Source organism: Ipomoea triloba, chromosome 8, assembly GCF_003576645.1.
Source record: "Ipomoea triloba cultivar NCNSP0323 chromosome 8, ASM357664v1".
NCBI classification, from domain to species: domain Eukaryota; kingdom Viridiplantae; phylum Streptophyta; class Magnoliopsida; order Solanales; family Convolvulaceae; genus Ipomoea; species Ipomoea triloba.
The window spans coordinates 9,783,073-9,790,641 of NC_044923.1; the positions used below are offsets into that span (position 1 = coordinate 9,783,073).

General features: G+C 36.9%; 1 long non-coding RNA gene across 1 annotated transcript; it reads left to right on the forward strand.

The window, feature by feature from the left end:
- Nucleotides 1-2,097: 2,097 nt before the first annotated feature.
- Nucleotides 2,098-4,183, forward strand: LOC116027984. Its single transcript, XR_004100041.1, has 3 exons — nt 2,098-2,368; nt 3,299-3,402; nt 3,741-4,183. It is a non-coding gene; the product is annotated as an uncharacterized LOC116027984 (long non-coding RNA).
- Nucleotides 4,184-7,569: the final 3,386 nt, after the last annotated feature.

The window sequence follows — 7,569 nt, forward strand, 5'->3', positions numbered from 1 at the left end:
TCATTCTTAGTACATATATGTACATAACACCAAAATTCCAAGCCAAGCATTTACTCAACACACGGGTTTGACCCGTAAAAATCAATTCTCGATAATTCGAGAATCATACACATATTATGCAATGCACTTGTGATCACATGAACATCATAATGCACATAATTTTGCAAAACACATAATTTTGATATCATATCATATCATATATCAATATACATATATATGGGGTAAATAATAATTTTAGTGAACATGAAATCTTACCCTTGAAGACCAAAACTCTCATCAACACTTAATGGGATTCTAGCCACTTGATAAGAAACTTGAGAGGCTAGATTTTCCTTCAAACCCTTTAAACATCAATAGCTAAATCCTCTCCTTTACTCAATTCTTTCACCAAAATCCCTAGGCAAAACATACCACCATAACAAGAATTTTAAGAAATCTTAACCTATAGCTAGGTTCTAGGGAAGAAAACAAAGCTTTTAACCGAATAAAAATGGAATTTTACGGAATAGATGATGATCTTGTGAAGAAATTGGCTATGAAGCTTCTTGAACTCAAGGAAGAAGATGAAGAATTTTCCTCTCCTTTTTCCTCTCTAAATTCCGGCCAAATGGATATGGAATGAAGAAAATGGGAGATCAAGTCTCCTTTTATAGCAACACTTTAGGGATGAAGAAACTTGGAGATCAAGCTACATTGTTTCTTATAAGGTAAGAAATAAGAAACTTTGAGATCAAGTTTCCATTTTGATCATCTTCAAAAATATTTAAATAATAACATGTGGTGTAGGGAGTTGCCAAGTGTCACATTTTTGTGGTGGGTAAGGGAAAATATCTTCGGTTAGACTGTTCGGGATTAAATCAGATATAGTTTCGGTGGAAAATAATTTAAATAGGAAGAATTTTGAAACCAAAATTATTTTGAAAATAATCCCGTCACTAATTTGAAAAATCGGATAATTTTTGGTATATCGCGAAATACTGCGATACAAGGGTCAGAATAAATAATTTTCTCTCTTACGGGCTAATTTAATCAATCACGTAGGAAGTTCAAGCTTAATAGTATAGTGCCTACTAATTCATTCCCTAGGACAATCGGGACCGAACACATACTTTAAAAATCCTTACGGTTCACTAGGAAGTTCAAGCTTAATAGTATAGTGCCTACTAATTCATTCCCTATGACAATCGGGACCGAACACATACTTTAAAAATCCTTACGGTTCGTGACCGGTACGTATGTTCGCAGCTTATTGGAATGAGTGAGGGGTTACAGGTAAGCTGTTAGAAACCTTGGTGCAATATATAAAAGTAGAATTGAACCCACAACGTCTCACATTACACACACAAACTTGACCACCAAGCCACTTCATCACTTTATTATTAAAAAGTTGCACCTAATATTTAAACCCAAACTTTCGGGCGGGCAGATTTACAAACTGGCTACCGACTGCGTGGCCATTCAGCCATGGCACCCCAGCGCGGTCGGGGGTGCTCCGTGGAGTGGCAACGACGCCCCAAGCAGGGCAGGCTCAACGATGGTTCACCAAGTCAAGTCCACACCCCTATTAATAATATTATTATATTCCTATTCCGCTCAATATTGTTATGACATTGTTTTGCAATTAGCGGTTATCTTCCCTTCTCTAATTCTCTCTGCCGCAACTCTAATTCCCATAGCCACCCACATTCACCACCGTCGTCCTTCTTGCATAACACCACCCTCGCACCAGACCGCACAACTGCCAATCCTCTCTCTCGTACAGTTTGTCGCACAACCGCAACACCACACCTCTCTTCTCTTTCACCGCTTCGAATTGCTTTTAATGGAAACAAGGTTGAATTTTAGTCATTCCTTACGATTTTCTATTCATCTCTAGTTTTATTTTCATTAATTTGTGTCTTTATTGCGAAAATTGTAAGACCCAAAAAGTTTCGATGATACGGTTAATCCGTTATTTTTCGATTATATTATATACCCTCGGTTATTTAGTGACAGATTTTACTAAAGCTCTATAACCGAAAAATAATTGATTAACCGTATAATCAAAAAATTTTATATTATATATTAATATGAAAAGAAGGATGCATCAGCTGAAACCCTAATTCCTCACTGCCTCACAAGGCATGACCTTGTGCCTTCACGGGAATCAGTTCACGACTTCACCGCTTCAAGGCTTCACTCTTCAGACTTCAGTGCCTTGTGGCTTGTGCCTCTCGTCTCTCTAGTCTCTCACTCTCCCTCAGACGGTCCGACCTCCATCCCTCTCTCCCTCTCGCCTCTCAGCTTTCTCAGTCTCGTCTCGCTAGCTCGATGCCGTAGCCGGAGGTCGGAGTCAGTCACTCAAGCTTCGTCCACTCGTCTAGTTCTGGTAAGTTTCGCACAGCTGCAGACCTGCAGTTTTATTTTAATGCTATTTGTTGATTTATTCTAGTATAGGTGTATAATGTATAGCGCTAGCGTATAGGTAATTTATATTGCTAGGTATGCTATTTGTTGATTTTGTTCTATTTGTTCTAGTAGTATATTTGTTCCAGTAGTATATTTGTTCTAGTATATTTGTTCCAGTAGCATATGAACCCTAGAATTTGGATTGCATTCTTATTATTATTAGTAGCTCTTGTTCTTGAAAATTTAACTTTAGTCCTTTGTCTTGCATTCTCTATTTCTCTATAATTCAATTTAAAAAAACAAAAAAAAAACAGTAAAATATAGTGAGAAAAAAAAAAGTAGCTCTCGTTCTTGTTTGTTATGCATTCCATCCTTTTTAAATCTATTGAATATAGATTTATTATTTAAGTGGGGAAATGCTAAATTAAGTGGGGAAAAGGAAGGAAATAAAAGTAGAAGGAAAACTAATATATTTGACTTCATATTTGGGAAGTAATGGACTTGCTTGATAACTCTTGGAGATTTAGCCCATGTGTATTGCATTGTGATTTTAATTAGCACTGATGGTAGCTGTTGCCCATATCATATTTGCTAGATCCACCTAGATTTGAATTCTCATCTAAGCTGACTTGTTTTTTACTGGTATATAAATCCTGTTTTCTACCTAATTCAACTGGTTAAACATGATTATGTGGCTGTTGCCATTTTCAATTCCCTATATTTATACTTTTAGAGTGACTTCAATTCCTAAGGAAGGGTCTACTTTCTCTTTTGTTATTTGTTTAAGATGCTAATGTTGAAATTTGCATTTTGTTTACTGAATTTGTGGATACCTCTCCTTCTGCTTGCAGAAACTTGTACTCTTTGATTATTTTAATGAATTCACCTATATGAATATCTTTTTAATTAGGCATCTTTGAGCGGTTTCCTGGGATACTTCATGAAGGAGAGATAGATAAAAGGGTTCAGTTCCTAATTGAAGGCCTCTTTGCATTAAGTAAAGCTAAGTTTCAGGTAAACTAAATCTTTTATTACTCCCTTTCCCGTATTAGCCTTATATTTTATAAGCTAACTTAAAGGCTAGTCTAAGTGTGTACACACATTAGTTGTTACAAAACTCAGAAAGCTACAAATCAAACTACAACAAACTTATAAGGAATGATGTACATATAAAATATTGATGCCTATTACGTGTAGACTCACAGATACAACGGTTAGTTTAATTATGCAGTGATAAAATTGAAGGGAGCGAGAGAATCTATACAAATAATATATGGGGTTGTCTCTTGAGTTTTTGTTGGTTTTATTGCTACTTTAAAATTATAAATTTGTATTTATTTGTTGGATGGTAGTGCCCAAAGTTAAACAAGGATTGAAGAGCTGTTACAGGAGGACCATCATGTAAAACACATGAGGGAAAACTTTCAGAAGTCAGAAACAATCTTCTCTTCTTTCAAAACTTACTAGACAACTCAGTATCCATGATGATCGAGCAACTGCCGCCTCCAACTACTCAAATGGTGAAATAGGTAAATGTTAGGCTTAATATTCTTTCCGGTTCTGATCTCCACATTTAGTGTGTTTCGAATGGGCAGATTGTGTATCAAGTTATATACAGTAGGTATGCATTTGATTAGAACTTTGTGAACAATTTAGACTTTGTGATTGGAAGTAGATGATGGATTCTTGTGTATTTTGAAATACTTTATTGTATTTTGAAGTAGATGATGGATTCTTGTGTATTTTGAAATACTTTACATACTAGTAAAAGATGATTATACTAATGAATTAATGCTTTGGTATTTATGGTGTTTAGATAAATTGTTTTTATTATATTATTATGCATAAAATCAAAACAGGTTAAAAATGATGGTTTAAAACAGTTGTCTATGAATGTGAAAATAATGGTTTTTAACCGTTGTCTTATATATCAAAGACAACGGTTAAAAAATGTTGTCTATTAGTGTGACTTTCAACAATGGTTGTTTTAACAACACACAATAGACAACGGTTAAAATTCGTTGTATTATATAAAAAAGACATTGTATTATATAAAAAAGACAACGGTTAAAAACCGTTGTCTATGCCTGTGACTTTCAACAACATTGGCTTCAACAACACTCAATGGACAACGGTTAAAAAAAACCGTTGTCTTTCTCTAGAAAAGACAACGGTTAAAAATCGTTGTCTATGTGTGTGACTTTTAACAACACCGGTTTCAACAACACTCAATAGACAACGGTTAAAAAACCGTCGTCTTTTCTAGAAAAGACAACGGTTAAAAACCGTTGTCTATGTCCGTGACTTTTAACAACACCAGTTTCAACAACATTCAATAGACAACGGTTAAACAACTGTTGTCTTTTCTAGAAAAGACAACGGTTAAAAACTGTTGTCTATGTCCGTGACTTTCAACAACACTCAATAGACAACGGTTAAAAAACTGTTGTCTTTTCTAGAAAAGACAACGGTTAAAAACCGTTGTCTTTGCGCGGGACTTACAACAACACCGGCTTCAACAACAGAAATTTTACCCCGTAGCATTTTTCTTGTTGTGTGTGTGTGTATATATATATATATATATATATATATATATTGTATTCATACATGGTATTTGTACAAAAAGATTTATGTGTTTAGTTAGAAATTGTGGTAATTGTTAACTTAGAGGTTGTGGTTTTAATACCTAAGCAATACAAAAATTAATAAATTTTAATAATATAAAATAGTAAAAAATAAATAAACAAGCTGACGGGCTGGCCCGTTTAGCCCGTCAGCCCTTAACTAATGGGTTGGGTTGGGATTTTCCCAACCTGTTTAAAAAACGGGTAGGCCCGTCCCGGCCCGTTTTTCACCAACCCGTGACGGGCCAACCCGTATGGGCCGAGTTGGCCCGTATTGACAGCTCTAGAGACAAGGGAACAGTCGTCTGGGCCCGAGGATAGGATGGTTGCACCATTCATCGCAAGGATAATGGATGCACCCCTTCCAAAGGAGTTCAGGCTTCCGGCTATCAAAGCTTACGTAGAGACCCAAACCCGCGTGCACACATGACGAGGCATAAGGCGATAATTGTGATGATGGGGGCAGAAGATGCCATTATGTGCAGAGCATTTTTGTCCACTTTCGATGGGGCAGCCCAAGACTAGTTCAATACAATCCCAGATGGCTCAATCCAAAATTTTGGAGAACTGTCAAAAAGCTTTTTAAGTTACTTTTCTAACAATATACAATGTAAGAAGTCTTTCTCTCACCTCTACGCAATAAGGTAGGATAAGGGGGAGAGCTTAAAAGAACGATCGGCTGATAAGTTGTGCCACTACATAGACGTTGTGTCCTCTTTTTTTATCTATTTCATCCTTCTACGCGGATGCCTGGGGTATTTGACCTTGAATCTCCGCCACCAATTGGGCTAGAGTTGTCGTTGCTTGCAGAATGGCTCGGGCTGTCGCCTGGGGGTCCATAGACGGTACCCGTGCTTTGGGCGCCTGCTGCCCTTTATCGTGATTGTTGTCGTGCCGCTGGCGAAGATCATCATCGTGATCACCAGAGGTGTTGCCATGGTTCACGTGACGCAAATGATGGGAACTGCTAGATCCTGATCTAGCCATCTCCAATGATAAGCTAATGTTTTGTAATATGTAGAGCTTGCTTGAGATTTGATCTCAACTCTCAACAAGAGCACCAATGACGATAAGAATGTTACCGAAGTATATTTGATATAAGTGAAGTACAATGAGTAATCAGTTTCAGTATAATAGTTTTGTGTGTCCCCTCCTTCTACAACATGCTTACTACTTATACTATAGGTATAACGACTCTTCTCCTATGAGTGTAATGGTATTCATGATGGCGAGCCTTGAATGTGAAGTGTAATGGAGCCGTTGGTAATAACTTCTCTCCTCAGGTGTAACGGGTGGTTGTTTCACTTCCTGAGCATGTCTGTCTTCTTGTGGTTCGGGTCAGGTGCTGCTCAATTACTCTGTCAATGGTAATACAATTCCTCTTCGTACTACAATTGTACATTAAAATATGGTATTACAAATCGTAATACAATATATACTTTCCTACTTTCCTATCCATAATATAATTCTATATTAATATTACTAATCGTAATAATACAGTACATATACTTCCCTGCAACATAATATTGTAAAATATGGTAATACAATTCATATTCGTACTACAATTCTACATTAAAGAAACTAAATCGAAATGTCCAGCCCTATATTTTAAGTAATTATGTAATTAATGATGATTGAGGGGTGTCTTGTCTTCTTCTCGGTTCTAGCTCTGCTTTCTTCTCTCCTAACTACCTATAAATACCGGTAGCCGCGTGATAAGGAGCCGCGGTGATATTGTTCTGAATGTTGCTTCGAGTGGAATAACATCTTTGCTCTTGCCGGGAGGTAGGACGACGCATTGCAGATTTTCTATACCACTCTCTTTGAAAAGAAATATTCCACATGTAATATATAGTAAGGTAGTAACCTTGCTAAGCATATAATAAGGATCAAGTTGATTATATGGGACGAGGAACCGATGATGCACAAACACTGTACTTTTTTAAAGCTTTGGACAAAACCATGAGGGATCTAATAAAGTTTGTCATACCGGGTAGTGTTGAAAAGACATTTGGTGGGAAAACAATAGTTTGGGGCGGTGATTTTAGACATATTCTTCCCGTTATTCCAAAAGCAACGAGACCACTAGTTGTCGGAGTCACCATTAATTCTTCCTACCTCTGGACGATTTGCAAGGTATTGAGGCTCACAAAGAACTTGAGAGTACGAAACTTAGCTTTAGAGAAAGAGAGACAGACGATTGATTGGTTTTCAAAATGGATTGCAAACATTGGAGATGGAATTGCAGGGGTTGTATACAACGATTTTCTGAGATCGATATTCCGTCACAATTTTTGTTTGTGTAGACCCGATCGGCCGAACCCTTTGCAACTATAGTGGAAAACACATTCCCAAGCGCAAAATATAGCATGCTTGATGAGTCACACCTAGAAGGCCGAGCGATCATCTCTCCGACTTTAGATGTCGTTGATTAGTACATTTGCGACATGAACACTGCTGAATGACGAACATATTTAAGTTATGACTCTTTGTGTAAGGCAGAATCAGACGGTGAAAATCTATCAAAATGACACACTCCTGAATTCCTAAATAGTTT